This window comes from Pristis pectinata, chromosome 39, assembly GCF_009764475.1.
Source record: "Pristis pectinata isolate sPriPec2 chromosome 39, sPriPec2.1.pri, whole genome shotgun sequence".
Lineage (NCBI taxonomy): Eukaryota > Metazoa > Chordata > Chondrichthyes > Rhinopristiformes > Pristidae > Pristis > Pristis pectinata.
The window spans coordinates 8,926,244-8,944,577 of record NC_067442.1 but is presented as its reverse complement, the minus strand read 5'-3'; positions in this window follow the sequence as shown (position 1 = coordinate 8,944,577).

The window sequence follows — 18,334 nt, the reverse complement described above, 5'->3', positions numbered from 1 at the left end:
ACCATTCCTGGACTTGGAGTTTGGGATTTTGCCACACACACACACGAAGAGTTTAGTTTTGGGGTTAATGTTCAAGGTTTAACATTTTTAATTCTAACATACTAACATTTTTACTTTTATTTTTTTATTATCATAAGTAGTGTTTAATAAAATAGCTTTTAACACTGAATCATGACAGTGTGTTTCTTTTCTGGCTGGTTCGTATCACTGGAGAAAATGTAGAAAGAGAACAGAGAGAAATTACGATATCCAAAATGTTCCACGATGGAACCCATACGACACCTCAGTCACTGATGATCTCCACTGCTTTGGCCGTCCACATAAATACCTGTTTCCTTCTACAGGTTAACGACAACGTGGACTCCACTGGATTATTCCAAAAATCCATCTGTGGATTTTTGTGACAGATACAGCTATTGTTTTTCATGCATCGATACAGAGACTAGCAGGCAGTGTCTCTCTCTTCCTCTCTCCCTTTTCTGACTGCCAAAACGTCAGCAGGTCGTTTTATCCTCTTGTTGTCGAAATGACGCCGCACATTCACACACACACACACACACACACACACACACACACACACACACACACTCACACACACTCACACACACACACACACGCACACACACGCACACACACACACAAACACACACACACACTCACACACACACACACACACACACACACACACACACACACACACACACACACAACTGTACTATGCCTTAAAGGGGCATTCAGCAAGTAGTAACCTAATCCGTAACACAGGCACAGGAAGTGAGACTGGAGACGGTGCACCAGTGGGCGAAGATGAAGGGGATCCGGCAGGGGAAGGAAATGCCAGAAAGGGGAGAGGAAGGCAGTTGGAGTGTGTATTGTGAGTGAAATAGCGCGGAGAGAAAGAGCGAGGAGCGGGCTGGTGGTGGATATGGAAAGTGGAGAGTGAGGAAGTGAGAGGGAGAGGGAAAGAGATGAGTGAGGGAGCAGTGCTGGCATTTGGGAGGAAGCGGGTGCGGGAATTGGGGAACGGAACCGTGCGGAAACACAGGGCAAAGGATAGGTAGCGATAACGGGAAGTAAGAAAGAAAGGATCTTTGGCTTCGCTCTCATCAGCCATCCTTCGCTTGCAGAATCACCATCAACGACAGCATTGCTCCCGTAACTCTGAGGGCAGCCCCACTCCCACTGAACATTTTCAGTTATATTCCCAGCTTCCCATTGATCTATCACTAATGATTGCACTGCCCTTCCCTCGACCCTTGCAGGGATTTAGTCTCAATGATCTCTCCCCTTTTTGTCTGGCATCTTGAGACAGTTGAAGACACAATTTCTATATGCCGCAAAATTACAATAGGGGTTTATTTCAGTGGGGAATGGATAGATTCAGTGTACTGCATCGAATCCCAACTGCAACTCCATCCCCCACTTTTTTGATTGCGGGGAGAGGGTTATTTCCCTTGTTTGTCTTGATTTTCTGAGCTAACCAGCCAATGATCATCGAAGGATTATCATTTTGATAAGTAACTCAACGTTGCCACATCGTTGTCTCAATTGAAATAGTTATGGATTTGTTTGGATCAGTGAAGTGTTGAGGAATGGGCGTCATCTGATCTGATCCTCCTCATCTACAAACATTTGCAGGCGTATCCAGTACTTTTAGAACCAATACTAAACCACTGTTGGTGGCGGGAGTTATCAAAGAATAAAATAATGATCGATTTCATAATTTACACGTCTCCCTTCCTGTCTAGCACCTCTTTTTCTACATCACGTTGTTCCCGTGTTTACCTCTCGGCAGGATCGGATATTAGGTTTTGCCTAATATCTTGATATTTTGACCACGAACTGTCCTCACTATTCCGCCGCACAGCCAGAGAATGTGCACACAATTATTCACTCTCTTTTTGCAATGATACTTGAGAGTGGGAGATAGAGAAGTAACAGATAATTAAGGAGAAAGCGTATTAGATTTAGAAAGAGGGAGCGATTAAGAGAGAGGTGGGAGAGGAATTAAAGGCGAAGGTGCCTATCCTGCTGTTCACTTCCAAAATGGCTGAGTGATTATCCCAGTGTACAAATCCTATTTCTGTTGGCGACGTAGGGAGACCCGGACTGAGCTGAGCACTGAGTTCCTCGGCCCCGGGTAAAGATGGACGAGCACAGTCCCGGTTCACCCTCACAGAACGGCCGGATCCCCGGTCCGGGGACAGGTCAGAGGGCGGGAAGATCGGTAACGGGGAAAACGAAAGAAACACGGGCAGGAATATCAGAGACCGTGTTAAATTTACCTCACGGTCACAAGTAGTTTCTGTCTGGATTGCTGTGGAGCTCTCGCGTTATCCCCTAATTATTCCATCCAAACCAATGGGGAGGATGTTCTTTATTTAATTCAACGAATCCAAAACTGTGAATTTGACCCGCCCCTTGTTCTGTGAGGTTCTGAGATCCGCCCCGTGTGTGAAAGGTGCTGTATGGTGCGGGGCGAGTTTCACCTCAAACATTCTTCACCTGTCCCAGGACAGAGAGTCGCCTTTCTGCTAGAATCAACCAAAAGCACGTCGACAGCTGACGCCCACTTGCCACTGTGGACACGCTTGGTGAAACACTTTGCCGAGAGCTTCCATTTGCATGGAGTTTAGTAACAGCGACACCAAAAGATACGGCTGCAGTTTAACCGGGGCATTGTTTGCTCCAAGTCCCTCAGCCCTCCCGCCCGCCGTTTCCCGCAGTTATTTGCATTCATCGCTGGTGAGATCTTCCTGTCGGTTCTCGATTGCTGAAGGAACGTTAGTCGGGAATTTTCATCAGTACCCTCACAACTACAACAGATTTTCCTTTGCATGTTTCTAGGATGTGGTCACCCTAATGGGCGCGGTGCAGGTCTTTCTAACTGTGGGAGTTGTTTAAAAACCAGTTGATCAGAGTTCAGGATCGGCATGATTCGGTTAGGGGTTAAGGACAAAGATTCTAAGGTAAAGGAAACTGGATGACCCCAGATGCCCAAGATTTAGACGGGAAGAAAAAAGAAGCATGAATCCTTGTGAGGTTTAAGAGGCTAAAATCAGTCTGGGCCCTGGTGGAATATAAAGATAGCAAAGAAGTGCTCAAGCAGATTAAGAAGGGGGATAGGGGACATGAACTGTCCTTGGTGAGCAGGATCAAGGTGATTCGCAAAGTAATTTACACATATTAAGAAAAGGAGGATAACTAAGGAGAGGGAAGCTCCAGACGAGGACAAAGGAGGGAATTTGTGTTTGTACTGAAGTATTAAATGAGTACTTTGCGTCTGTATTTATTTAGGCGTGTTATTTAGAGGACAGTGGGGCATGCTCATGTGCTGGGATAATTTGAGATTAAGGATAAGGATGAGATTAATGTGGATAAGAACCCAGGGTTTGATGGCATATATCCCACAATATTGAAAGAAGCAAGTGAGGACTTTGCTGGGGTTATGAAAAATATCTTTATGTCTTCGCTCGTAACAGGTGAGATCCCAGAGGACTGGAGCTGTGCAAATGTTGTGCCTTTGTTCAAGAAAGAAATATTGATAATCCGGGTAATTATAGGCCACTATGTCTCACGTCAGTGGCAGGAAGGTTAGGGGATAAGATACTGATAGATAGGATTTATATGCATTTTGAAACACATGGTTTGTTTGCACACAGTCAGCATGGCTTTGTGCAGGGCAGGTCCTGCCTTACAGGCAGTTAAGTTTTTTAGGAGGTAACAAAGGAGCTTTCTAAGGGTAAGGATATTATCTACATGGACTTTATTAAGGCATTTGATAAGGTCCCTCATGGTTGGTTGATCCAGATGCTAAGGCTGCATGGGTCCAGGGTGAATTGCAAGTTTCATTTAGAACTCGCTTGCCCAAAGAAGACAGAGTAGGGGTGGAAGGCTTTTATTATGGCTGGACGTCCATGACCAGTTGCGTTCTTCAAGGATCAGTGCTGGGACCTCGGTTGTTTGTGATATATATCAATGATTTGGATGAAAACGCAGATGGGTGGATTCGCAGTCTTGCGGCTGACACCAAAATCGGTGGAGTTGTGGACGGTGTAAAGGACTATCAAATAATTCAGCGGGACATATACCAGGTAGAACACCAACTGTTATACCTGGAAATTCTACCGGGAGAGACTGAAACAGGCGAATACAGAAGGCGTTACCGGAAACAGCTCTGTGATAAGAGAAAACAAGGACATGAGGCAAATGGGAGGAACACGGTGATTTCTGTTCATTGTCACAGAACTGGCAGAATCGAAAGGAAAGAGACACTAGTGTCGTCTCGCTCAATTTACCTTCTAGTGGTTGGACGGAGCAATGGGGACTTTGACCCATGATCAATATATCGCCAGCTGATTGTGCATGGGAGTAAAACCCTGTGACGCCCGGAGCATCTACGGCTGTATAGTCAGAGTCACCTTTCCTCTCAAGTACGCCACACTTTTTAAACAACAGTATAGAAGCAGTAAACTAATGAATCAGCGTCAGGCCGATAACAGGATTCGTCCTGCCAAGATAATTAGTCTAAATTAGTCTAATTTATTCAATTACAACGAACATGAAACTTTCAGAATATCATCCAAATGAAAAATTTAAAAAAACTGCAGATGATGGAAATAGAAAATAAAAACAGAAAATGCTGGAAATATTCAGCAAGTCAGACCGCATCGCAGAAGAGACATGGAGTTAATGTTGCAGGTCGCAGACACTTTGTCAGAACTGGGAAGGAGGGAAACGAAGGTCGTTAAACGGAAGGGAAGGTGGAGGAGAGGGATGTGTCTGCTAGGGTAAAACCAGACAGGGTGAAATCTGATCGTGTAAGCTTCTTTTCCAGGTTACAACAGAATAAGTTAGAACGTAGCATACCACGGTCTCAGAACGGGTGGTTGCAATCTGAGCCGTAGATTTGGGTGAATAGTTTCTGGAGCGAAAAAATGCTGGTAAACGTTTACTTTGTTGCCGGTAGGATGATCATCTAGATAACAGGTGACCGGACGCACCTACTCCCAGGGAGTAGAGCAGGGCATAGATTGTTACACTGATGAATAATTACACCGTATCTGAATGCACTGATGACCACGAGATCTTAATAGCACAACTGCACATAATGCAGGGGAATCTTGCTGTGATTATCTTTCATATACAAGGATCTCCCCGGGTCACACCGTGTGTAATCTCATGTGGCCTATCCTTTCCGTGTCACAGATTGATCCCTTGGGGACCAACCTCCCTGCTTCACACACTGGCTGATGTCCTTTGAATAATTAGAAACCGTCTCAATTTGCCAAGACCTCTATAATTACTGAGATGGGATCCGTAAAGTAAGAGATCTAGACATCCGTTGGCGTCATGCCGTCTGGGATCAAATAACCAAGTAACGTTAACCACATCACGATGCAGAACCTTACATATCCACAAACCTAATGCGCTGTACTTCAGAGATACACAGTATGGTCGTAACATCTGCTGTATTACACAATGTTCCCTTATTCTTTCTAGAATTACGCAGTTTCACAACTTGCCTGCAGTGGACAGTGCTCGCCGGTCTCTGCTTATGCAGTGATCTTAGCCTTGGTTGCCGACCATCTAAATAACCAAACAATTACAAAAGCCTGTCATTAAAACCAACTGCACACAGCCGTGAGTGTAAATGTTACCACACCGTTATAAATCTGCACCCCTCTTCTCCCAGAGACACCCATATCCTGTGAACAAATCCACGCTCCCTGTGTTAAGAGATGCCGTTTGGTGCATTCAGTCCCACTCATCATCTCAAGGTGGATTTGTAGAATTTACTCTGACCTCCCCTCGTCTCCTTCCTAAATGTCTGAAAGGCCAACATTTGTGCATTTTAGGTGGACTAGGGACTACAGACCCTCACATATGCATATCATTGTAAATTCCTCCACAGTTACTTCCAACTATGAGTAACGCAGACGAGGAAAGTGGATTCCATCCAGATTCCCCGCCAGATCCACTGAACAACTCTTAGACCCGAATATGAGCACAATATCTGGATATACTCACATTATCGTATGGAATCTTACTAAGCATTACTAGATTCCAAAGACCCTCCTCCCTGTGAAGGTATTCTCCAGAAATATTTGGGGACTTGCCTTCCATTGGATTAACTCCGCAAACCATATTACACGAACAGCCTGACCATCTGGGAGTCGCTGGAATCAAATATATCCCATCTATAAACTCTCCTCCGACCAAGCCTCCAGACCTTACTGTTACAGCTGCGCGTTTCAGCGCATCCACGGTGTCTCTATCTGCGATTATTCTGACTTGTGTCCGGAGCCCAGATTCTCACGGGATTCTTGGCTGCCGGGAATCTGTCCGGGTCTCCCCGCCACACCCGCGTCACAAACTAAAGCGCAATCCCTCGGACTAAGATCCAAATGATCTCACAGTGTGGCTTGGGTACGGGAGTTAAAACCGTGCAATGCATCACCGAAGGGTCCGCCGGCTGCAGCCCGCTGTACAGAGCTCGGCCATCTTCCCTTCAGAGCTATCGCCCAGTGAAGTTTACGATGTCGAGCCTTGATCAGCGCGGAGCCGTTTATTTGGGAGCAAGATGCAACCCGGACGCCGGAATAATTCCCATTCCTCACCATCACTCACAGACTCGTCGACCGACCGACCAGCCTCATCTTCAAAGTCCGTAACCTCCACACCGCCGATGTCAAGAGCAGCGTTATAAAGAAACTCCACCCCTCCATGTTGCATAGCTAACAAACTTGCAACGACATCTCTGTTGTTCATTGGGTCAAAATGTTGAACTCTCTCTCCAAACCAGTAGTTTAATCACACGCGGTGTCATAGCCGTTGGAGTTCATAGCCCTTGCTCAAAGACAATAAACACCAACTTTGCCAGGACGCACACATCAAACTATATAAAAAGCTCCTGGAAACAGCAGAATACGACGACCTTAGACATTCGTTTTGAAGATATTTCTTTAAATGTAAACACTGTAGCTATGAAAGAAAGATTCGGCAGGCTGGATTGTTTGATTTGGAACTGAGGACACTGGGTAGATGTGCAAATTTTTGAGATGTCCGGTTACAGTAAATATACCGTCTATTTTCCATAGCAAAACGGTGAAAGCTGTTAGTTAGTTAATGTTATTGTAGAGGGAAACATTATTTTCCTCCCAGATGGTGGGCACAGCGCTGATATGTTATTAGAAACGTACAGAAACACACACACCAAACACACACACATACACACACACGCACACACACACACACACACACACACACACACACAGATACACACACACACGTACCAAACACAGACACATACACATGTACACACACACACACACACACACACACACACACACACACACACACAGATACACACACACACGTACCAAACACAGACACATACACATGTACACCCACACACACGCACACACAAGCAGGCGCGCGCGCGCGCACACACACACACACACACACACACACACGCACATCGACACAGACACATACAGGCACACACACATACATGGACACACACAAACACAGACACAGATACAAACACACACAGACAGGCACATGCACAGACACACAGACACACACAAAGAAAAAGGCACAGACACACGAACACACAAATATATACACGGAGACACACACACACGTACCAAACACAGACACATACACATGTACACCCAGACACACGCAGGCGCGCGCGCGCGCGCACACACACACACACACACACACACACACACAACGCACATACATGTTTACTGTAGAGCCGCCAGCTGAAACTGGGATTAGGCTGGAGAGTTGTTTCTAAGTCAGCACGGACACGATTAGTTCAATGGCCGCTTTCTACGTCCTGCAATGATTCAATGTGTAATAGACATTGGACATCGGAGGTTCAGATCTCCGTGCCGGACAGGTGGAGGCATAAATCGTCAGCCGATATAACGGACCGGATGGTGCAGGTCCCGGTGATCAGTAGATGGCCGTTCAACTTCACTGGTCGCCCTCAGTTCCCAGCTTTGAACACCGGAGCCTCCACTGATGTCCTGTAGGAGGCCGGGCGACACGGCCGTCCCAAGCAGCATCTGGGCAGGAGGCCAGGCATCGCAGCTACCGGGAATTTAAACAGTTTCACCATTTCGGCTCCAGAAGCCCTGAACGAAGAGCCATTACCCAACATAAGGCCTTCAAACAGTCAATAGACAGGGGCTACAGAAAGTATGCACGGCCGAAACTTTGCTTGCAGCTGCAGGACGGCTGCCGACTCCAGCTCCCGCAGGCCGAGAGCCCACTGCCGACACAACTGCCCCAGGCCGAGGGACCGCTGTAGACACAGCTTCCGCATCTGAGAGCCAGCTGCCGTCTCCAGCTCCCTCAGGCTGAGAGCCCGCTGCCGACTCCAGCTCGCTCAGGCTGAGAGCCCGCTGCCGACTCCAGCTACCGCTATCGCTAGCTGAGAGCCTGTGCCGAACTCGGCGGACATCCGGCGACTCATCATGCCCCAGCCCCGCAGAGCGAGGGATCTCCTCCGTCCCCGAATTGTGGCAGAGGTCCTGATCCATCCTAGCCCCCAGGCAATTTACTGCCGTCTCCCTGAAACCGGTCAGCGAAGAAACTGTCCCTAATCCGCCGATTACTGCGGCATTTAGTAAATTTGAGCCCTAGTCAAGTGGTGTGATCGCCAGCAGGGGTATTGCTTCAAAAGCGCGCCTGTTATGTATAGTATATATAAACTGCAGGTGCTGGATATCTGAAATAATACATGAGAGAAATGGAGTTGACATGTACAGTGGAGCGGTCTTCGACCTGCACCTGTGACTCCTCCTTTCTTTGCGCATGCTGCCCGACTTGATGATTCTTTCCCAGAGTTTTCTCTTTTTTTTCTAATTTAATGTTTTCTGCATCTGCAGCTTCACTTTAATTTCCCGTCACATATCTGCACCTCAGCACCGCCTTGGCCCCGGATTCACGAGTTCGATCCTCGGCTCACGACCTGACACAGAATCTACGCCCAAAGTGTAAGTATTTTAATTTCATTCAAATTACTTTTACATTTGAAGGCGTAATTTATATTTACATTTCTCTGCCCTCACTGCATAGGAACATTGGAACATGACAGAGTAAGAAAAAGCATGTGTTGGCCATTCAACCAGGTCACGGCCGGTCTTCAACATCGGCGTTAATATTCTGCCCGTTCTTTGTTTTCTTGATTCTCTCAAGTTTCCAAGAAACAGTTCCAGGTGAACTCGGTCGCTGAGCCTTCAGTGGCCCCTGAACAGAGATTTCCAAAGATTTACCTCCCTCGGCTTGAATATATTTCTCCTCATTTCAATCGTAAAATATCTACCCCTTCTTCCGAGACTGTGATCTACAGTTCTAGACTCACCAAACTTCTGTAACCCGTTAACAGTGTTGTGCATTTCCATGAGGTCACCTCAGTTCTCGAAACTTGAAACATTAGAGACTGAGCGTATTCGATCTCTCCTTATATGATAAACCCACTATGAGCGGGGCCAGATTAATTTCACCCCCTCTGTGACAAATATTACATAACATTTGTTACACGAGGAAATCAACATTTAAAGAATATTTCAGGTGCAAGCTCAATAAAGTCTTAAATAACGGTACGATGGAATTTTCTTTCATACTCAATAACTCTTGCAATAAATACGACGTATCTTCGATCTCCCTCACTAGCCACTGCACCTCAGTCTGCTGCCATTTAAAAACACTCATCATGACGGTTTCATCAACTGAAGTAGGTGACCTCACATATTCCACACTGGCTTCGTTGACCTGTTGTGCCCACTCAGGCAGCTTGCCAACATCACATTGAAGTCTCTTGACATGATCACGGCTGCTCAAATTTCACTGTGTTTTCTCTCATCTACAGACTTGGAAATGTTGCATTTGGTCCCTCAGCCAAACTGTTCATACAGATTTGGATCAACTGGGGTCCCAGCACTAGTCCCTGAAACACTCACTGGTACAGTCGGCCAACACAAGAAGAGTCTTTTTGTTCCTTCCCGTAAACACACAGACACCAGAAACAGAAGCAGGGAATTCTGTCGCTTCTGCCCATCCTCCCATCAAGTAAATCATGACTAATTCAGTCTCGGCCTCAATACGACTTTCGTACGCAGTCCCCATAACGCTTGACTCGCTTGCAGTTCCAACGGCCGTCAATGCCCATCTCGAGTATATTTAATGCCACTGCCTCCGCATCTTTTTGAAGTAGAAATTTCCAAATATTCACAACCCTCCGACAGAAGTTCCTTCTCATCCCCATTGTCAATGAGAACCCTCTTGTGAAATTATGCTCCCTTGTTATTGATGTCCCCAATGACAAACATCCTCTTGACATCTATCAGTGAGGCCCCTTCAGCCTCTAAAATGTTGAGACGGTTATCCCCTCTCTTCCAGATTCCAGGAAGTATAGGCCCAACCTGTGCATCTTCTCGTTGTAGATTAACCTTTACCCAGGAATCAACGATTGATCTATGTGGTACTCCACACGATATACCTTGCCAGTTAGGCAGAGGAAGTAAAACGCCCCAACAAATTGGGTGGCAGTTGGTGTAATGGCCCCTATAATCCGAGTCTCGAGGGCGGGGTACTGGAATATACATATCTGGGCTGGTGTGGTGAAACGTCTCACATCTGCGCAGTGGGAGCGTGAAACGACACACAGCCGGACAGGGCTGTGGGTGAACCGCAACATCTGGGGTCGGTTGAGATGCCTCCACACGTGGGGTGAATGGTGATTTACCCCCACATCTGGGGCGGGGTTTGTTGTAAGTATCCCCATACAAGGGATGGGGGAATTGAAACGCCTCCACATCTGGTCGAGAGTGAACCAACCCTACATCTGGAGGGTGATGTGCTGATGCACCACCCCCCCCCCCCACACACATTTCCAGTGTGGTGGCGAATGGCTGTAGCTTTGTCGGTGGGGTTAATCCAGAACATGGGATAGATATTAAAATGGTGTTTATGTGTCTTCAGGAGGAATCAGACAGATACATATCAATATCACACTATTGTGTTTCTCACACGATGTCACACTTGTTCATTTCCAAACTTGGATCTTTCTTCATTTGAGTCTGTACCAGGATTGTTATCACAAACCGCAATCAGTGGGACATGAATATGAACTGGCAAGGGTCAATTCGATTAAACCGCTTCAAAAGTATCTCCATCAAAGAAACCGATGAGGCTCTTTGAATTTATCTTGATTTGCCCAGAACTCCGAACAGGTCATCACACAATGGAAACAAATCATTACTCTCAAACTTAGACATCCTTTGATTCAGCAGAAAATTAAACTGAAGTACGAGCTCAGTCACACCCCGTTACCTGAGGCACCAGATTCTTCCAGGACTGAACGAACTTTAATACTTCCGTTAGGAGTAATCTAATAAATATTAAAGGTTGTCCGAGGGTGTACATATTCCCAGCACCCTTTCCAACAAGACATTAGCCCTGGGTAAGAAATCTTGACGCATCCCATCATCGTGGGTAAGTAATCCAATATCTATGTCTCACTGCGATCCAGTCTGAGCACATGCCATCCCTGTCCTGTGTGTGCATTTTCATCGGACCTCCACTGCACCACATTCATCCCCGAATATGACGCGGAAGCAGCACTTGCTGCCGAGAGTTTGAATTCCGTGGCAGCGGACAAAGCTCTGTCTTCACAATTAGAGGGCGCAAACTCGGATTGACCTGAGATCTGTTAAACTGCCATTCTGGCACAAACCTATCTGAAGTGTGTGTGTGTGTGTGGGGGGGGGGGGGGGGGTGGTGCGCACGCGCATGTGTGTGTAAGATCCGTTTAAAATGTTCAGAGTGTTCACACATGTATTTTAAGTCCGGGTTTGGTTCCCCGCAGCAACTTCAGTTGTTTCCTTCCATTGGTGCTGAATGGATTCCACTCCATACTGAAACAGAAATAAAAATCAACGGATTCCACAACAGTATCAATAACATGGGACTGGGGTTAATATTTCAAAAACACCCAGACAAATATTACGAGAAAAGCCGTGGATTCGCTGATATTTCAGTGCATTGAACATTACCACAAACACTTACTTGATCCGCTCCAGACTCGGGTGGGTCAAGATGAGGCGGCGGAGAGCGGGGACAGATCGGTCTGTGAAGGAGTTTGATTTCAGGTCCAGACGCTTCAGTGTGTGGACTGTACCGAGAGCGGAAGCGAGTTCTTCGGCGCAAGAATCTCCGAGACGACCATTTCCTAGGCTGTGGATTCCAAAAAGAAATAACATAAATTAGAGCAAAGCCCAGAGTTTGTTGATCATCCAGACACTGACATTAGTAATGTAACAGATCTCCTGCTGACCGCGAGTTCACCGGCCGGCTGTCCTAGGATTGTACTATTCCTTCTTGCGAGAAAATGGCATCCCGGCAGGTGTCATCCTGCTTTTCTACAGTGGAGGGCATTTGAACCTTTGTCTATGGCTGCAATAGCCGAAGCACTTTGGCAGGTGGTGGGGAGGGGGGTGGGGGATGACCTCCTCAGGCTCACTCCTGTCAAAGTTGCCACTGAAACTGAATGGTTATGAACCTCTGACTTTCAAATATACACGTTCTAGAGGGAACTGTGAAAAAAATAAAACGGATAAGATTGAATTAATAAAAATCACATGCTCACTTGAAAACTGTTAAATACATTTCATCTGAGTGAAATCCAATGAAAAGATCCAATGCCTGAGAGCTAGGGGATCGGAGAAAGACTGTGCTGCCCGATTAGACTCCATGGACGCTCTACTGTCTCAGCACATGGGGAACAATAGACAGCGCTGGCGGCGTAAGCCAGTCCCAGTGCTGGACTTCAGGCGACGAAACACGGATCAGTACAACCGAATCATTGGCGTCCCGTCGGATGGCCCGCCCGAGTGTTTAGTGCCAATTACACGGGGTGATTGTACGTCTAATCTATCAGCGTCCTCTATTTACCGCAGTTTCTGTAGTTTACAGTTCGGGTTCCTCATCGCCATACATAACTGTCTCACTCCCCGATCTCCCAGTTTATTACCACCCAGGTCTATCTCCGTCAGTGAAGGACTTGAACGGAGGGTGAAGGCGAGATCCTCCGCACATGAACTTGTGAGACGATTGCTATACAACCTGGAGAAGGCAGAAAAACAAAAACGGTTGACAGTGAAAGATATAAAAACGTTTTTTTTGGTTAAAAGACCGAGATTTAATAATATAATTGTTGATGGTGTGTCAGTAAATTATATCCGTATCACCAGACATTCCACTGAGTGCTACCCTGTGCCATTCTCACTGATACCTTCCGTAATGCTGAAAAATATTATTGTTTCTTAGGCATTCCCTAGACACCCAGATGGAGTGCTTCCAGTCCGATTTTGTGGGCTGTGAGAAGGCTCACTGTGCTTGTGTACATTCAGCAGACTCTGTCACAGATGGGAAAGGAGGCGACAGATGGAGCGGGCCAGCGGGTGATTTTATATGCGATAGCCTCATCCCTTGTTTAAATAGGGAAACTGTGCCCCTGATGCATGATGAACAACCATAGGCCAAAGACTGTGGGGATGGTGCACATCATCAAGAAGGTTTTCAGCGCGACTGCGAATCATACTCCTCTGGCAGCCCGACAATCTATCCCACAACAGAACTCTCAATAAGGTATCCATTTTGGGAATTTGTGCCTTAGACGCAAACGATGTGGCCTGCGGAAGTAGCTGACTGGAATTAGCCAAGCCCAATGCAGGTGATTGTCGTATGCGACAGGATGCTCACATTGGCTCGCCTACCACTTCAGTAACTCGGGAGGACTTGTGGACACAGTGTGGACAGTATTGTTAAAGCGACTTCAGAGGCCAGATGTTAGTGGTTCCAGGTGTTCGTAAAATAGAGGATGGCAGTGGTCACTGCTGCTCTGTGGACGACCGGTTTTGGGTCAGGTTTGAAGTTTTGATCTTCAAACACACTTTTCATCAATCGACAAAATGTTGCCCTGGCACATTGAAATCGATGGTGCATTTTATGATGGATGTCCGCCTTCCCTGATAGATGTCTCCCAAGCTATGGGAGGTAGTGCATGGTTTTCAATGGCTCATAGGGAACCTATATTTCCAGAGGAAAATCTGATGCAGCCAGTTCAGGTTTTTTTTGGAGTCCCTTGGTCCTTTGGATGTCGAGTGCAATTTCCACATCTCATTTATATCCGTGAATGAATTATTTCAGTTCAAAATTTGAGAAAACGCAAGCGATGTCTATATAATGCAGCTCGACTACTCTGGTTTGGGTGCCATTAGCTCTGGAGAGTAGTCGTTAAATTTTGAACAATTTCAGACTTGTTCTGAAGATTATCTGCAGCCCCATGGGAAGTTTGTTGAATGTGAGGTGACGGATTGACAAGAATAACACAGATTCGTTTGGCAAGAGGTTGCTGCTGTTGTAGATCCGTTCGATGGCATCACTGCTTGAAGACTGTCGTGATACAGACGCAATATTGACTCAAATTTCTCCGGGCATACGAATTTGAAGGCAATGTCTCACCTCCCACCCCATGCCGATTGATCGAGTCAGTGGGTTTCGTGAGGTTGACGAAGGACAGGCATAATGGTTGAAGTTGCAGCCTGCATTTTTGTTGCAGTTGCCAAGAAGTAAAGATCATGTCCACTTTGCCTCGAGATGGGTGCATTCCACCCCGTGAACGCAAGGGGTCAAATAGACCGGATACCCGGTGACTGTAAGCACTTACAAACTCGGTGGAAATTTGTGAAAATTTCACGGTGCCATACCCGCTCCGTGACATGTTAACACTCCGAAAAAATCATTCGTTCTTCCATGGAGGAAAGGTGATGGGACCCAACAGAACCCGTGAGGAATATAACTCGGAATATACAGCAGAACGGGCAATTCTAATGTGGTGTAGAGGAAGATCTTCCCGTCTCTCACACACTGGTACTTACCGCAGTGCCTGTATATTACAATCGGGGTTCTTTAAAACCACAAGCAGTTGTGTCACTCCCGAATCTTCCAGGTTATTCCCACTCAGGGCTAAACTTCTCAGTGAGCGGTTTGTTCTCAGTGCGGACGTGAGATCCTCGGCACAGGAAGCTGTGAGGCCGTTGGTACCGAGCCTGTGAGTCAAAAAGTGATGGCAAAGGAGACAGGAAGACATGAGGTAAACACAAATTCGCGGTATTTATTAGGTACCCAATTACTGATCTCATTACTGTTTCGTATCAGACACCCAGTGACTGTAAACGCAATTTGTCACAGTCTAATACTTACTTCAGTTTCTGTATTTTACAGTCCTTATTCCGTAGAGCCTCAGACACCAGTTTCACTCCAGAATCTCCCAGTTGATTGTTCCCTAGTCTGAGGGAGAAGACAAAGATGGAAACACATTAATTTAAACCCAGTGTCAACTGTTCAAGCTATCATTGCATTTTTCTTAATATTATATCTCAGGTGAGTGATACTATAAAGTGCGTTGCTTGCCGTTGTCTCATATGTTGATGGGGATAAGCAGCTTATTCTGTCCTCATAATCTTTCTCCTCCGATATGAACTGTTCCCTTTTACTTGTGTTGCAACTTCATGTGCAATTAGTGGGCCAGTGTCATTATTTACACGCGTATCATTTTTCCAGTATACTAACCTCAGGAAACTGTGTTTTTTTTTGCCTGTTATTTTGGAAAGGGTCATAACCTGGAATATTTCGCAGACAAATCTGATCACTCAGCGTTTTCTCAGAAATTCGCTTCCTCGACCCCAAGCAGGACCTGACAAAGCGGTAGTGGATTACAGGGGATTTCTGGGTTCACTCCTCCCATTTACCCAGAACCCACTCACTGAGGAGGAGGCTGCAACACGGACCGGAATCTGTCTGTGCTTCCGCGATAAACGCCGGAATAAAGTATATTAGAACCAGTCAATAGCAAATTCTAAATCCTAAAAATCACCGATTCACAGCTTGCATTTTATGTGTACGTGAATCTACAAACGTCTGACCCTTCCAGTCCTTGGGTAATTGCTCTCTGGCCCTGTTTACTTATCACAAATGTACTAATTCCACTTTTCTCTCTTTTATGATGTTACCCGAAGCACTTATCCATTTTGACACAGTGATCCAAATTAAAAAATAAGTTACCATTACAGATAAATTTAATTTTACCTTAATTCCTGAAATTTGTGTAGTCCCCATTCCAGCCGCTGGAGTCCATGATACCCAACATAGCAGCCCCACAGATCGAGGCATTTGATTCTATCACAGAGCCCAATGGCACGAGAGAGGATGGTACAGTCTGCCACGGAAAGTGACAAGGCACTAAATGAAAGTTTCTCCACAGATCCCAGTGCAGTCCGAGCCAGTCCACTATTCTGAGACTCAAACAGGTAGTGTAATGTTTTCAAGAGGCTCTTTTTACCAGCTTCATTTCCTGCGTTTCCAATCTGACGTTTCACCTCCTCCTTCATCCAGTCAATCACTCGGAAGATTGTCGGATGGGAAAATGGACCCAGAAACTCCTCCAGACCCCGAGCTGACCCCGGGGAGGTAAGACCAGCAACAAAACGGATAAATACCTCAAATCGTCCATCCGTCGTGCTGTGGGCTTCAGTAAGGAGTTTCAGGATATCTGTGGGATCTGGAGTCAGGAATTGTGCGAGTGCGGAGACAAATTCTTGTATGGTGAGGTGCGGGAATGTGTACACCACACTTCGTCCAGAATCCTCCTTCTCGAGGAGTTCCATCAGGAACCCGGACAGGAAATGGGAAGGCTGAAGATTGTACTTCATCAAATCTCCATCTGTAAACACAATCTTCTTCTCGGACACTCCTGTGAAGGCCATCTGACCAACCCTCAGTAACACGTCACGGGGGCTTTCAATCTCACGGCCATGGTTTTTCAGGATGTTGTAAATATAGTGGGAATATAGTTGAGTGATGGTCTTGGGAACTCGCTGCGGGTCCCTGTCTCTTTGGGTGAAGAAGGGGCCGAGTGCCAGACCGAGGATCCAGCAGTAGGAAGGGTTGTAGGTCATGGTGTACAGGATCTCGTTCTCCTCCAAGTGTTTGAAAACAGCTGCTGCCACAGTCTGATCTTCAAAAAACCTATGGAAATATTCCCTCCGTTCCTCACCAGCAAATCCCAGGATTTCAGCCCAAACACTGATCTCCGCGTTTTCCAATAAATGCAACGCAGTGGGTCGGGTGGTCAACAGCACTGAACACCCTGGGAGCAACTTGTGCTGGATTAAACTGTACACAATGTCAGATACTTCACACCAGCACTCGGGATCTGGACACATGTGCTGAGGTTCTGTGGTTCTCTGACTGTCAGCAAAATCAATTCTGTGCTTGAATTCATCTAAACCATCGAATATAAACAGCAATGCCTCAGGACTTTTCCAGACTTCTGCCAAGATGCTCTCAAGGTAAGGATACTGATCCAAAATAATTTCCCTCAGGTTCGTTCTGTCCTTAATGGAGTTTAAATCCCGGAATTTGAAGCTGAAGACAAACTGGAAGTGTTGGTATATTTTCCCCGTGGCCCAGTCATAAACAATCTTTTGCACCATGGTTGTTTTTCCGATCCCCGGGACTCCGACCACTGCTGCCGAGCTCCCAGATTTGGATTTACTCCGGGAAAAGCTGCTCTGGAACAATTGCTCAGTCCGGATTTTTTTCAGCTCTTCCCGGAGATGTTTCTCTCTCCACACCTCATGTTCCTGTCCTCTTGCCAGCAGCTCATGTTCCACAAGTGTCCGATCTCGAACAGTAGAAATGACCGTGAGCTCAGCGTATCGATCAACCAGCTGGAAAACCTTCACCTTCTCCCTCATCAGGATCGTGTTCACTCTCAGTGTTTCAGTTTGTGCCCGCAGAGTCTCCTTGTGTTTTTGTTGAACATCTTCCATGAGAACAGACAGAAAAAGGTCAATATGTTAGCCTTTTGAAGAAAAGGATGAACTATCATGCTCAATCATCAGAGATGATTTTGCAAGATTTAAATGATTGCATCCATGCGTATTGTTGCAGTGTGTGTACGTCAATGAATGCCAGCGCGCCCGACAGCGATTAACTGCAATAAATATGTGTATTTTCCTTTATTTTGACATGGACTCAACTGTAAATGTTCAAAATGTGCCCGATTCCGCTTTTATCTGCGCAGGGTTAACTTTATTATTTCCACACAAATTATTTTCCTTCCCAGGAGACCAAAGTTTGTAAACCCGTGTTGATTTATTTTGCCGAGATGGGGAATGGGAAATTGGGTATTCTGGAAAGGATGCAGATGGAGGTTCACAGATGTTCCAGTGATAATGTATCAGGAATAAGG